Source organism: Cryptomeria japonica, chromosome 10 (genome assembly GCF_030272615.1).
Source record: "Cryptomeria japonica chromosome 10, Sugi_1.0, whole genome shotgun sequence".
Classification (NCBI taxonomy): domain Eukaryota; kingdom Viridiplantae; phylum Streptophyta; class Pinopsida; order Cupressales; family Cupressaceae; genus Cryptomeria; species Cryptomeria japonica.
The window spans coordinates 745322673-745339401 of record NC_081414.1 but is presented as its reverse complement, the minus strand read 5'-3'; positions in this window follow the sequence as shown (position 1 = coordinate 745339401).

The window sequence follows — 16729 nt, the reverse complement described above, 5'->3', positions numbered from 1 at the left end:
ATCTAATTAATAAATCTCTTACTATGGCACTTGTTGATAAGACACCCATGGAGGCATGGTTTGGTAAGAATACCTTAATGAGACATATTAGAGTATTTGGTTGTGAGGAATATGCACGTGTCAAGTGAAAATAAAATATCAAAATTGGAGAACAAGGGAGTTAAAAATGCATCTTCATTGACTATGGTGTTGATGTGAAGGGTTGCAAGCTTTGAGATCTAGTTTAGTTATAGAGAAGGTTCTCTATATCATAAGTTTGTTTTTTAGAGAGATTAAAAATTATGTTGATTTGCAAACAATGAAAGAAGAGAAAAAAAAGGAGTTAGTTCAAGTTCCACCTACTCTAATTAAATATGAACTACACACTCCTATTGGACCTAATGACGAGGAGATCTCTAGTAGCTCTAAAGTTTTGAAGAATAAGAATAACCTCAACCTCAACAATTGAGGAGGTATATGTATATTAGGCAAAAACTAGGAAGTTTTGGATATTTATTGTTAGATTCCAGTTGCATATTTTCTTTTATTGCTAACACTAATTAGTCTAGGACTATTAGAGAGGCTATGGGTATGCATGATGCAGATACCTGAGTGAAGAGATGGTTGCATTGAAGAAGAATGCTACATGGGATATAGTACCTTTTCCTAAAGGATAAAAACCTATTACGTGTAAATGGGTGTTTAAGAAGAAATTGGGTGTTGATGGAAGTGTTGAGAAGCATAAATCATGGTTGGTCATGAATGGGTATTCTCAAGTGGATGGAATTTATTATGGTGAAATATTCTCTCTTGTAGTCAATTTGAGATCCATTTGGTTCATGTTATTACTAACAACAAATTATGATTTAGAAGCTAAGTAGATGGATGTGAAGAAAAAATTCCTTCATGGTGGTTTGGAGGAAGAAATTTATATGCCATAGACAAAGCATTTCATTGAAAAAGATAAATAGAACCTAGTTTGTAAGTTGAAGAAATATTTGTATTATATGAAATAGTCTCCTAGAATATGGTACCAAAAGTTTGATATTGTAAGGTGGTGAAAATAGTGTTCACTAGTCTAAACATGTAAACTAGGAATCAAACCCATTCACAACAAAATTACATTAAGGTGAAAAAAATGCACTAGGCCCAACCTCAAACCTATTGGAAAGGTCTGAATGCAAATTGAAATTTTACTCACCTTGTTTTAGTGGAATTGCTACAATTGGATAAGATAGAATGATTACATGAAAGAACTAGGGACGATGATGCAAAATTGAGAGAAATTAGCATAAGCCAATAGTTATAGATTAAATATGTAGAAACCAAGTATAAATATAGAATGAGACTCAAAGAGGAACCTATATCTAAAATTTGAGCTCATAAATGCTAGACAATGTGGCTAGGCGACGTTACCCCAAAGGTATCATATATAAAAATAAAAAATAGGTTTGGACTCAAAATATCGCTCAAAATATTCTCCTAAAATACCATAAAAAAAGTATTAGACGATGGGGGTAAGCACCAGTGTCCATGGATTTTTACTTCTTCAAAATATGGTTCTATGTGTCTCAGGCTGTACTTTTTGGACCAGTATTCCTTCTCTTCATAACCTATCAACTACACATACAAGAGAGGAAAAATATTGTTGGGTTGATAGGGGTTTTCCTAGGTCAAACCCCTAACCCTATGATGAATGAAATAGAAAACAGAGTGTTCTCTTATGGGACGAAGACTAGATCTCGAATTGAAATGCTTAATTGAAATGTTATACCTTCTTTATGAATCTCCTTTTCCTTGAAATATTCATAAAAATATTGATGTTTTCATATAGAAATTCACTAATATTTTCATAATAACTTGATCATGGATGCCATCTTGAATGTTTGAAATCTGAATATCTAACATCTCCTTCATTTCTCCAATGATGCTTGTGTTGGCGATTTGGCACTTAGTTGTCATTGATGTCAACCGGTTTAGCTAGGTCACCAATAAGTAAGAAATGGTGACATGTATAAGAAGAGAAAGACAAAAGGAAGTCTACTGGTAAATGTGACTTGTGTCATCTACCGGTAAAGAAGGCTTACCAGTAAGGCATAAACTAGGATGAAGGTTGTTTATGTGTTATGAAGGCACAACAACTTGTGAATAGAACATAGAGGATGTTTGATGGTCATACCGGTAACATAAACTAAACCATTAGTCAACCTTGGTCGACAAAGTATGGCAAACGGACATAGGAATCCAAGAAAAGGTGGATGTTGACAAGCATGAGAGGTGGTTGTCGACAAGCATGAGAGGTGGATGCAAGGTGGAGGTATTGCATAGGTAGGTGGAGTGTGCATAGATGTAAAAAATCTACAAGCAAGTCAGCTTTTATGAGGAACCCACAAGTCACAAAGGATGCCAAAGGATTGCGGCTCAAGGAAGGCAAGTTGGAAAAGCAACTGTACTGATCCTGCAAGAAGATTTGATCTTTGTACCTATTTGGTGAATGAAACAGAAAAGCCATTAATGGCGAATGACAGAGAAAAGAATGGTGCAGACCTCTAGATTTAGAAAACGCACATTGGAATGCCAAGCTTTGCTCCAGTGATTGATTGATGTCTTGAATATCTTATCCCTAGAAAAGAAGATCAAATCAAATCGTATTCAAATCAAGTTGGAGAAGGAAAACCTAACACAACAATGCTTGAATGCGTTCTTGGTGGGAATCCACAATTATAAATACATGAGCTCGAAATAGAAAAGGTTGATGCTTTAGGATAAGAAGAAGAGTGAAGAGAGATTGAGTGTAGAGAAGAATCGTCTAACTTATAATTAATTATAATTAAGTTGTAGAGTGAGTTAACAAGCCAACCGGCAAGAGGGTTCAACCAACAATGATAGAATATTGATATCACAGTAGCAGGTCTAACAATTGAGCAAACTGGTGAAGGATGAGTGATCAAGAAGACATCTAAGTTTGACACAGTGTGTGGTAAGGCTGTGAGAGAAAGAGAAGAGAGGCCGAGAATCAGAGAGAGCAAGTTGTTAACCGGTAGTGTGAGATCCAGTAAAGAAGAGGACTATTAACCGACATAGACCTATTTGATCAAGAGTTGCAGAATTCATTTGCAACAAGAAGCCTTAATTGTATCTAAATTGTCTTTCTATATACATCACCAAGTTGGAGATTGGTGTAGGGGTTGGTGCTCCTTGGGTTGGTGCCCTAAATCTTTGTAATTTAGTGTTTCACTTGTGAGGCTGGATTGGAGCAGTAGTCTCCAGCAACATTTCTCATCGAGGTTTTTCCCATATTGGGTTTTCCTCATATATCTGGTGTTGTGGGTTACATTTGTGTGGTTGTCTTTTTTGTTTTCCTCATTTGCTTTCTTGGTTTGATTGTTTAGTGCTTAAGATAACAACCGATATTTTGAAGTTGCCTTAAAAGTGAAAAGAGTTTAGGAACCACTGATTCATGTTGGCTTGATGATGATTGTAATGAATGACTTCATATGTTGTCATTGATGGAACATGTACACAGACATATGATCACATTATCTACAGGTGTTACTTCAAAGTTATTTGTATTATATTGCAACTAGTACTAGAAGTTTTGTTTAGAGAGTATCAAACCGGTACATGGAGACAATCAGTATATATATATGAAAAATAGGAATGACTCGACACCAACCTGAAGATCCAGCGGAGATTATCAAAGGAGAAATGAAAGGCAATCAGTTTACATGTTGATATGGTTAACTCCAATCAGTATTCATTGATTGTGTGATGAGTTACCTAACTGACAATTTTTGGTGGTAATTTGTGATGAGTTATGTTTGATTGTCTAGATTCACTGCACCTAGGAAATTGTGATAAAATTTCTAAGGCTGACTTGAAATCAAAATGTCTATATAAAGACATATGATGAGGAAAGGAGATATGTTATGATATGTTGGTGTGAAGATAGAAGTGTTGAGAGTATTGCAGAGTATGTTGGTAATGAAGTTTTGAATGTGCATAAAATTATCTATTCAAGCAAGTTGTGTTAATTCTAGATCACACCACCTATTGTTTCCTAATCACTACAACAGTTAAATCCCCTAACCGAGTAAGCTCTAACAGGATTCATTGTAGAAATCCTCTAACTAGGTGATCCATTACTTTGGATTCTGAAATCCTCTACTGAGGTTACTCCTAATAGGGTAAAGATTTTAACAGAGCTTTGGGATCTTTTCATTCTTCTATTCTAATATCAGTTAAAGGCGAACTGAAACCGAGCAAGAACTTGCAAAGATATGTAATGCCTATGCACCGTTACAAGATTCACTTTTTACTTTTAGCAAATTTGTGGATGATTTATAAAACCGGTTAGATACCTATGATCAAGAATAGGCAAAAAGACTCTGATCCTTGAAGGAGCTAAAGAATCTACCTAGACCCCAAGTGGACATGTTACAAAGAGCCTACAAGAATGCAGAAGCAATTTTGGCTACTCTAGAGACGTGTACACTTGATGCAATGGAAGAGTTTTGTACTCAGATTATGACCACAATTGAAGTCACTGAAAACCTTCTGGAGACATGGGAACATAATTTTTTCCAAATGAAGAGTAACTTTAGTGACATTTTTCTGAGAATTGCATTCCATACATCTTGATTTAGATTTTCAAGTTTTTGTATATGTAAAACATTTTGATACAAATATATATATATAGGTGTGCTGTGAAAATTTTGTATGTATGGTTAAGGGGGAATAGAAGTAGAAATATATGTGTGTACAATTTTTTTTAAGCACACTTAGTTGTATAGTTGTAAAACTTTCTAAGTGTTGCCATCAATGCTAAAGGGGGGAAATTGTTGGCTTGATGATGATTGTAATGAATGACTTCATATGTTGTCATTGATGGAACATGTACACACACATATGGTCACATTATCTATCGGTGTTAATTCAAAGATATTTGTATTATATTGCAACCGGTACTAGAAGTTTTGTTTAGAGAGTATCAAACCGGTACATGGAGACAACCAGTATATATATTTATATATGAAATACAGGAATGAATCAACACCAACCTGAAGATCCAACAAAGATTATCAAAGGAGCAAGGAAAGATAATCAGTTTACATGTAGATACGGTTAACTCCAACTAGTATTAATGTTCCAACCGATATTCATTGATTGTGTGATGAGTTACCCTAACCAACAATTTTTGGTGGTAATTTGTGATGAGTTATGTTTGATTATCTAGATTCATTGCACCTAGGAAATTGTGATAAAATTTCTAAGGCCGACATGAAATCAAAATGTCTATATAAAGACATATGATGAGGAAAGGAGATATGTTATGATATGTTGATGTGAAGATAGAAGTGTTGAGATTATTGAAAATTATGTTGGTAATGAAGTTTTGAATGCACAGAAAAGGATCTATTCAAGCAAGTTGTGCTACTTCTAGATCACACCACCTGTTGTTTTCTAATCACTACAATAGTCAAATCCCCTAACTGGGTAACCTCTAACAATCTTCATTGTATAAATCCTCTAACTAGGCTATCTATTAGTTTGGATTCTGAAATCCTCTACTGAGGTTACTCCTAACAGGGTACTACCTTTAACAGGGTAAAACTTTTAACAGAGTTTTGGTATCTTTAACAAGATCCTAGCATATCACTTTTGTAGACCTTAACCAGTTAGTTACCTATCACTACAGTTAGTTAACTTGTGAGTCCCATCTCACTGTGGTTTTTCCCATTTGGGTTTTCCACGTATAAACACTTGTGTTATGGTGGATTCTTTAATATCATTCTGGATAGCATGCATAGTGTTTAACAATCTTTCTAAGTATATCTACCAGTTAGTGTTTAAATTAGTATTATTTTTGGTGTCACTGATTCACCCCTCCCCCTCTCAGTGCTTTATAAGTTGATCAATTCACCCCCCTCTCAGTGGTACTCTGTGTTCAAAAATTGGTATTATAGCCTAGGTTCCTAGTTATTTGTAAACCTTGGGTAGATTTCAAACTTAGAACACAATGGCAATAAATGAGTCTACTTCCTCAAAAGCCCCCATGTTTGATGGATCCAACTATGCCTTCTGGAGCAGAAGACTGGAGACCTATATTTCCTCCCTTGGTTTTGATGTGTGGATGTCTATCAAGAATGGGTATGTTGTTCCTAGTGTTCCTCCCACTGAGTTGGATGACAAGGAGTATGAGAATAATGCAAAGGCCAAACATGCTATCTTGAGCAGGATGTCTGATAATGAGTTTGTCAATGTCATGCACTGTGCATCAACCAAGGAGACTTGGGATAAATTGCAGAGGTTATTTGAAGGAGATGCAAAAATCAAAGAGGCCAAGCTACAAGCACTAAGGGGCCAACTTGAAGGTATCAAGATGAAGGATGATAAAAATATTGCAGACTACCTTCACAGATTTGATGAAACTATGAACACCATCAAAGGACTTGGAGAAGAAATTGCAGATGAGATCCTTATAAAGAAGGCACTTATGTCCCTTACACCTAAGTATGATACAAAGGTGTCTTCCATAGAAGAAGCCAAGGATCTAAAGATCTTTTCAATGGATGAGATATTTGGCTCACTAACAACCTATGAAATGAGAGCAAATAGTGATGTTTCCTTAAGGAAAGAGGCAACATTCAACACCACCCTGAAGGGCAAAGAAGTTGCTACTCATAAATAATCCAGTGAAGACTCTTATGCAGAGGTAGAAAACTTTGTCAGAAATCTCAAAAGATGATCTGGCAAGTATAAAGGAAAGCTACCACTAAAATGTTTTAACTGTGGCAAAGATGGACACTTTGCTGCAAAATGACCTTATAATGAAACCGGTGGAGATGAGTCAAGGGATTTTAGTAGATCTGTTGGTAAAGATAAAGAAATAAATGTCTACCAACAAGGAAGGAGAGGCTACCAGAAGCACAACAACCTATATACTATTGAGGATGATACCACAGATGAAGAAAGTGCATCAGAAGATGACTACCATGAGAATGATAGAAAAGTTAATCTCTTTATGGCACTTGATGAACCGATTGGTGAAAATGAGGAAGAAGAGGATATTGAGGCTGAAGTGGATTTAGAAGGAAATATTATAAGTGCTCTTGAGGAATTAAGTAAAACAAGAAGAGAACTCAAGAAGGTCAAGCATGTTGCAGTAGATGAACAAGGTCTCTTGAAGCAATCTCTGGATGAGTCCAATCAAGTTATATCTATCTTGAAACTGCAGTTAGAAGAAGCCAAGAGGATATGTGAAGTTACATCCTCTGATCTAATGAAGAAGGAAAAGAAGCATCAAGATCTGGAAGCAGAAATAGTGAAGCTCTGAAAGGAACTTGAAGAAAGTAAGGAAGAAATAAAAGTAAGAAGAAAATATGAAGGCAACACCGAAGCCTTATATAAGATGTTGAGCAAACAAAAGCAATCTAAAGATACTGGTGGCCTAGGATTTGAAGAAGGTCAAAGATCAAATAGAAAAGACACATCCAGAAAAGAAATAAATTTCACGTCTTCAAATGAAAGTGAAGAAAATAAGACATTCACTGTAAGCAAGGATACCGGTAAAAAGACATATGCAGATGCTATTATAAATCGCCACACAAACCGGTATACACGAGTAATGAACTGGAGGCCACACTCATTGTACCGACATGTAGATCCAAGGAGAAATGCAAGAGTTGACCATGTAGGATTAACTAGAGTCAACAACATGAAGAGAAGACCCCTAGTGAGGTAGTCCTTTGCAGGACCAAGGCAACCTAACCAGTATGTTTCAAACTTTCATGGTTATTATTACCAGTGTAACAAATTTAGGCATATAATAGCTGACTATAGATTAACCAATAAGCCCTCTATGAGTCATTAAAGTATAAATACATTTAATGCACTCTAGGATATGGATGTTGTGTGTTATCAGTGCAATGGATATGGTCATAGGATTTTTGAATGTAGGAAGAGTAAACCGGCACCCTATAACAATTTTAAGGATTTATCTTGAAATGAAAATGTGAAATGCTATAACTGTCAAGAGTATGGACATATAGAAAAAGTTTGTAAGAACGGGAAGGTCAAAAAGAAGAAGACAAATCCTGATCCAAAACCAAAAGTTGAACCAGAGCTCAAAATAGCAGCTGACAAGAAGAAGGAAACCAAACTAGTATGGGTCGAGAAAGAAAAAGAAAAGGCAGAATCAAGTCTGATAGTGTAGACTTCCTTACATGCTAAAATGGAAAATCTATGGGTTGTAGATAGTAGTTGTTCCAACAACATGACTGGTGATAAAAAGAAATTTATCAAACTTGAAGACTAGAATGGCGTTTTAGTAAGATTCAAAGACAACTCATCCATCAAGATAAAGGGAAAAGGTACTCTAAGTATTGATAGAAAATTGAAGGCACATGATGTATATTATGTGGAAGGCCTAAAGCACAATGTACTGAGTTTGAGTCAGATGTGTGACAAAGGTTATAAATTCACCTTTGACTCAACCAGTTGCCAGATAAATAAAGACAGTACCAATTACGTTGTGGGAGAAGGGAAGATAACATATGGCAATGTTTATAATCTGAAGGAATGCTATGAGTCCTAATGCATGAAAGGATAGGTTGATGAAAGCTGGTTGTGGCACCGAAGATTAGGCTGATGGACTTGAAAAGCACTGAGACGGGGGGATGAATCAGTGATACCAAAAATAAAACTACTTCAACTAGTAACCAGCAGATGAACTTAACAAAGCTTTTAAATAAAATGCATGCAATCCAAAATAATATAGAAACATCCACAATAAGTAAAACATCCACCATAACACAAGTATTTATATATGGAAAACCCAAATAGGTAAGAACCACGGTGAGATGGAACTCACAAGTTAACTATCTGCAGTAATAGATAACTGCCCAGTTAAGGTCTACAAAGTACTTTTCTAGGAGCGAGTCTTGCTAGAGATCTCAAAGCTTGATTAAAATCTTATAGCCTGTGAAAGGTAGTACCCTGTTAGGAGTAACCTTGGTGGAGGATTTCTGAATCCAAACTAATGGATGACCCTGTTAAAGGATTTGAACATTGAATCTTGTTAGAGCTTACCCGGTTAGGGGATTTTAATTCTACTATAATTGTTAGAAGACAACAAGATTGGTTTGATCTATCTAAGTAGCACAATACTTGCTTGATCAGATCCGTTTAAGCATATTCAACACTGCTTTTCAACATACTCTGCAACTTAACACTTTTGTCTTTCGCACACAACATATCACTTTCACTCATATAAAATAATTTATTGTGATGTCAATATATAGACATTTAGATTTCATGTCGGCCACAAGAAATCATAGAACAATTACCTAGGTGCAGTGTATCTAGTCAAGTGATCATAACTCATCACAAAAATACCACCAAAAATTATCGGTGGAGATAACTCATCACAAAATCTACGAGTACCGGTTGGAACACCTAATACCAGTTAGAGTTAAACCACTTGTCCTTGATGCTTCTAAGATAGTCTCCGCTGGATCTTCATGTTGATGTTGAGACATATATAACCAAGTGGTTATCTTCATGCATATACCAATTGTCGCCAAGTACCGGTTAGAAATAAACTTTTAGTATACCGGTTGTAGTGTAAACAACCTGAAGTTACACCGGTGGACAATATGAACATATGTGTGTATATGTGTTTCATCAATGACAACATATGATGAATTTATTACAATCATCATCAAGCCAACAATCTCCCCCTTTGGCATTGATGGCAACACTTAGAAAATTTTATAGTAAGATCACTAAGTGTACATACAAAAAAAAATTTACACATATATACATGCTCCCCCTTAATGCATAGATTATACAAAATTTTCAAAAACACACATACATATTTCTACTCCCCCTTTGACAAAAATGCCAAATTGAAAAATATATATATATATAGAAAATTTGTATCAAAGTGTTCGGCATATATAACAACAACTTGAAAAACTGGATCAAGATTCATGCATACGCTATTCTCATAAAAATAACATTAAAGTTCTTCTTCAACTGTGATATAGCATTTTTACATGTCTCCAGCACGTTCTCAGTGTACTCAAGTGTAGACATAATCTTTGTATTGAACTCTTCCATGGAATCCAGTGAACAGGTTTCTGGGGAAGCTAAAATAGCTTCAACATTAGTGTAGGCTCTCTATAGGATGTCCACTTGTGTTGTAAGGTGACTCTTCAATTCCTTTAGTGACCGGAGTCACTTTTATTTCTCATGATCATAAATATCCAATATGTTGTGCAAATCATCCACAAATTTTCTAAAAGAAAAAATAGAGTCCTGAAGTGGGACATATGCATTGCATTTCTTTGCTAGATCTTGCTCTGTTTCTGTTCGCCTTTTTGTGATATCAAAATAAAAGAATGAAACATTAGAGGTAGAAGCAAGATATTTTCCTCTTGTTTCAATAGATTTTCCCAATAAAGCTTTATTATGTGATAGATTCAGTTTGTCGGTATCAATTTCCTTCATGATCTATTCTCCACGCTTTTTCCTATAACTCTTTTTTGCATATGCATGGGCTAATTCTTCAAGTGATGTGAGTTGGTCAGATGCATCAGTGACTAATTGACCAAGCTTGCTAATAGGGGTTGATAGATGTGTTGTAGAAGTTTTCGGTAGCAGATTTGTCAGAATATCTACTGCTTTCTAAATGGTTTATGCTTCAATTCTTTGCTCCTTGAGTCTCTTTTTGTGCGCTCTAGATTGCATAACATTTGCAATCTTCATCATTTCAGATGCACTCATGTTGTCAACATTGATAGGCCCTAAGATGCCTAATGAATCATCATCATCTTCATCAGTCTGCTGAGTGACTAATGTTTTTGCCGGTTCAGAATATGTTACCTTAATGATTGCTTTCTCTTGATTTTTCTTTTTTTCCTATTCAAAAGTCTATGTGTCAACATTCTTATTAGATTCCTTCTAAGTATCTTGAAAGACCGGTGGAGATTGGGGTTTCTCAGGTTGTCCTTTTTCTGGTGGATTATCTCCTTTTAGTTGAGTTGTCGGTTTCTCAACTAAAGTATCCTGTAAGTCAGTGATTTCAGGTGGCTCCATGTCTAGTGTAGTGATGTCTCTAGATAGATCAACTGTATCTTGAAAATCATCAACAACATGAATAATGGTGTCATCCTTCTTCTTGATGGGATAGACCTCATCAGCTTGTACAATATCTTCTTCATCCATTTCAGGTCGATTAGTAGTATCTTGCTCATCTTTAGAGGATTGTATGAGCTCTTCCATCCGTTTGATATTGTTGGTTATTTGATGAGTCTCAGTCTCAATAATTGGCCTCTTTCCATTAAGTAGCTTCAATCTTCTTGCTTTGAAAGAAAACTGAGTTTTGTATTGATCAACTAAAGCACGGATTTCATCCTTAGACAAATTGGGAAAATATTGTACAAATATCTCATCAATAATTTCTTTTTCCAATTTTACAACTTCCTCCCATTTATTTAAAAGAATAGTATACAAAAAAATTGAGATATCATTTTCAATATCATGAGGTAATCTACTATAATGACACAAATGATTGATTACCTGTTGAATGATTTTCTCCTTCTCATCTTCACTGAAAGAATCAAAATGTTCTTTGACAAGGTCAAGTCTCTTCCTTCCTAATGTCTTCATTGTCCTTTCAAAGTGGGTTACAGGCTTGTAGGTAGAGATATCAAAAGGCACAGTTGCCTTTGGCACTTCCTTTACTTGCTTAGCTACTCTGTCAGTTGCTTTCATCTTCTTGGGTTCTTCCTCAATGTTAGTACCCTCAGATTCTTCTTGGAGAATTGGTTTTCAACCTCTCTTCTTTTATGTATTCTCCTTCTTTGTCTAAACTTTAGGTGTCGGTTCCTTTTTAGTTAGGACACTCTATGTCACCCTTGTATTCTTCATCACTAGAGGTGGTTCCTCAACTTTCTTTTTCTTACCTTTCCCACTTGTGGTAGGAACAGTACTGGTTTCAGCTTGTGTATCCCAAACTACAACAATATCCATTTTTTGCTTCTTTTTATCTTTTGGAGATGCTAATAGGTTATTAGCATAACCAATCAGTAAGTCATAGTTCACCTCATAACTCGTATCTTCCATTTCTTCTTCTCTTGGCTCAATTGCCTGCATTAAACAAAAATCAATGGTAACTGTGAAAACAATGTCTATAGAAAAATGTCTTACCGCATCCTCAGGCAATCTCATTCTCATGCTCATCTTCTTCTGAAACTCATTGAAATATGTGTTCATAGTAGTAGAGAAAGTATTCTTCACAACCTTGATGTTGTTCTTGATCTGAGTGAATACTGGTAGATCCTTAGACCATTCAAGATCACCTATTCCTAGTAGAAAATTTTGGAAATAAAAGAATAGACCGGTCAATAATTGTCCATACTTAAACTTTAGACTGTTGTCCTTCTTGATAGACTAAAGATTTAACATTAATTGGCTCCTTATGGCCTCACATAGGTCATAATTAGCATTTTCAGCTATCATCCTGTAAGCAGTATGCACCACTGTTGATGGAACACTATTCAGTCTACTAGAATAAAATACCCAGTAGCCTATAACCATAGCTACCAATTTCACTGCTGGGTCCTTGATATTGTTGACAGAAAAAGCTTGTTTATCAGATGTTGATCCGGTTAGAGAATATACTATCTCTTTTGAAATACCCCTCAGCATAGGTACCTCACTGGTTGAGTAAAAACCAGTTACAGCCTTAATGGTTTCCTTGGTTATTGTATGTGTTCTTTATAAGTACATGTTCTCACAATGAACCTGACTCAAGATAATTCTAATATGCTCTTCTTGAAAATCTTCAAGAAAGTAAGCGGCATTGTGAAAACCTTTCTGAAAAACCCTAATATACTCTGTTTGATTTTTCTCATTCTCATCACAAAGTGATTTCAACTGAGTATAAATATGACACAATCTTATCTTCTTTTACAACCTCCATAGGTTCAAATGTGATCATTAATTTCCCTACTGACTTTGAAGATGATGCCATTTCAGATAAACTAGATTTCGCGGCAAGAATTTCAAGAAATACCTTATTTTGCACATGTTGCCTCGTTTACCAGTTGAATGCCCCAAGTGCACACTAGTTCTATCCTCGCCAACCTTCAAATCAACTCGAACACACAAATCTTAATGCAACTTCAACTGAAATCAGGTAACAAACTCTTCTAGGCTCTGTAAGCAATCAAAAATCTTTTCTTGAATGCGTTAGGGTAAAAATAACAAAGTGAAAACTTACTTTTATCCTTTTTACCTACTGCATTAAATGCTCTCCTGTTAGGGTTACAAACCCTAATTTCACCACTCAAGGAAAAAATCGGTTGATAACCAATTGACAAAAGTTATCAAAATTTCAAGCATTCAAATTCTCTTACCGCTCATTCATTTCAAGGGGTCCGGAGGTGGATTTACCATTAAGCTCCCCTTAGCCATATTGAAAAGGCTTAATTCATCGGTGCAGGGTTCTCTTCACTGGGTGAAGGAACAATTTCTTCTCCAGGTGAATCATCACTCTTCTTCTTCCATATTTGATTCATTTCCTCTTTGGTTTCTTCAACATTAACTTTCTGCTTTCCTTTCTCATTCTTAGAAGGATTGACCGGTTTGCTATTTCTGGATCTATAGAATTTTGCCAAGTGTCCCGGTTTCTTACAATGATAGCAGGCCATACCAAATGATTTCCAAGGTCCTGCATTTTCTCTCCTGGTTCTTCTTCTATAGTTCATAGACATATGACCAAAGCTATTACAGATAGTGCAAATGATATTTGTTACCTTTTCCATCTCAAATGGACTAAACCGGTTGTTGTAGGATCTTTGTCAGCTCATGTTGACCCGATTGTCAAAAATTCTCATCCAGTTGCCATTTGGTCTTGGATGCATATGCGGCACAGGATTATTTGCTCCATATCTGTATTCAACTAATCTATGTCCATACATTCCACATGTGAAGCAATGACCTTCAAATTTATTAGACACATACCTAGCATTAGTATTGTAGCTTGCATTTCTATTAGGTTTGTCTCTGACTAGGTTTATGGAAAACAAAACAAACAGGTTTAAAGACTTTCTTATCGGTAGGCTTTTTGACCTTATGAGTGTTTCTCATTGTACCAAATGATTCTCCTTTCTCATATGTGTTAAAACCAATTCCAGAGGTATCACCTTTCATCCTTTGCGATTGGATTTGTTCATCTAGCAAGGCAGAACTCTTGTTGAACTTCTCAAATTTCCCATTTGCTTCAGTAAGTTGTTTGGAGAGATCTTCATTATGTTTTGATAGGTTCTCTCTCAGAGATGATGCTAGTTTAAGATCTAGTTGTAAGTTCTCCTTTTCTTCTCTTTCAGCATTCAAATGCTCATGCAAGGTGGCATTATCTCGCTTGATCTTGGCAATCTCATGATCTTCAACAACTCTTCTGGCTTCCAGTTCCTGATTCATGTGGATAGTAAGACCTTCTAGCTCTCTCCTCAGATTTATCTTTTCACCGTTTAACTTTTCAACCTCCTCGGCTAAAGCATCAATATTGGCCTCATATGAAGAACTATTATCAGATATTTCTAACAGTTGTTCAGTTAGCTCTCTCCTTTTGACTTGTGAAGCTTTCAGTTTGACCCTAAGGTTTTCAAGCTCATTTCTACTAGCTTCAAGTTCTCTATCAATATCAAAGTAGCTCATGTCCCCCATGGTGGTTTCAAGGTTTCCTTCTAAGCAATTAGGCTTCAAAGAAGTTAGGCTCTGATACCAATTGATGGACTTGAAAAGCACTAAGAGGGGGGGGTGAATTAGTGACACCAAAAATAAAACTACTTCAACTAGTAACCAGTAGATGAACTTAACAAAGCTTTTAAATAAAATGCATGCGATCCAAAATGATATAACAACATCCACAATTAGTAAAACATCCACCATAACTCAAGTATTTATACGTGGAAAACCCAAATACGTAAAAACCACGGTGAGATGGAACTCACAAGTTAACTATCTATAGTAATAGATAACTGACCGGTTGAGGTCTAAAAGTGCTCTGCTAGGAGCGAATCTTGTTAGAGATCCCAAAGCTTGATTAAAATATTATACCCTGTGAAAGGTAGTACCCTATTAGGAGTAACCTTGATGGAGGATTTCTGAATCCAAACTAATGGATGACCCTGTTAAAGGATTTGAACAATGAAGCTTGTTAGAGCTTACCCGGTTAGGGGATTTTAATTCTGTTGTAATTGTTAGAAGACAACAAGATTGGTTTGATCTTTCTAGTAGCACAATACTTGCTTGATCAGATCCTTTTAAGTAGATTCAACACTTCTTTTTAGCATACTCTGCAACTTAACACTTTTGTCTTTTGCACATAACATATCACTTTCACTCATATAAAATAATTTATTGTGATGTCAATATATAGACATTTAGATTTCATGTCAGCCACAAGAAATCATAGAACAATTACCTAGGTGCAGTGTATCTGGTTAAGTGATCATAACTCATCACAAAAATACCACCAAAAATTATCGATGGGGATGACTCATCACAAAATCTACGAGTACCGGTTGGAACACCTAATACCAGTTAGAGTTAAACTGCTTGTCCTTGACGCTTCTGAGATAGTCTCCACTGGATCTTCATGTTGATGTTGAGACATATATAACCAAGTGGTTATCTTCATGCATATATCGGTTGTTGCCAAGTGTCGGTTAGAAATAAACTTTTAGTATACTGGTTGTAGTGTAAACAACTTGAAGTTACACCGGTAGACAATATGAACATATGTGTATGTGTTTCATCAATGACAACATATGATGAATTTATTACAATCATAATCAAGCCAACATAGGCCACATAAACTTTGATAACTTAGTTGCAGTGAGAAAAAAGGGGTGTGTGAGGAGTATTCCACCCATCATCAAATCGGTAAGCACATTTTGTGATGAATGTGTAAAAGGAAAGCAGACTAAGGTGAGCTTCAAGACAAAAGAGCACAACACCTCAAGACCACTTGAAATTGTCCATACAAATCTGTGTGGTCCAATTAGGACAAGAGATCTTTTCAATGAAAGATATTTTATGCTCTTTATTGATGATTACTCAAGAATGACATGGGTCACCTTCCTACAAGATAAATCATAAGTATTTGACAGATTCAAGATCTTTAGGAAGATGGTGGAGAAAGAAAGTGGGTGCGCGTTAAAATATCTAAGATCAGATTGGGGTGGAGAGTGTTGGCAAATGCACACTGCAATGAGAAATTGCAGGTGATTGAAGGTATTGTCATTGATGGCAACCTTACAATCATATGATACCGGTAGGCACCGGCACCGGCAGACTCAACACCGACATACAGTTCACCAGCACAGAAAAGAAAGATTACCGGCACCATGACCGACAACAATTTTGTTTAAATGTATTTTGTATTTAATTGTAAAAACCTTTTGTAAGCCGACTTGGTGGATTGTAATATGACTCATATAATTATGAGATCATTGTAGATCATTTAGGATGTGAAAGATGGAAGGATTATATGTAGACCTAATATGTGAATTGTAAGGTAAATATTGGATAAGGATTTATGTATATTGCAGAGCTTAAATTGGTACTAAACCTGGCTCTAATACCAATTATTAGGATTCCCAAAGATACTAAGAGGGGGGGTACTAAGAGGGGGGGGGGGGGGGTGAATCAGTATCTGATCGGTAAGTGAGCTTTC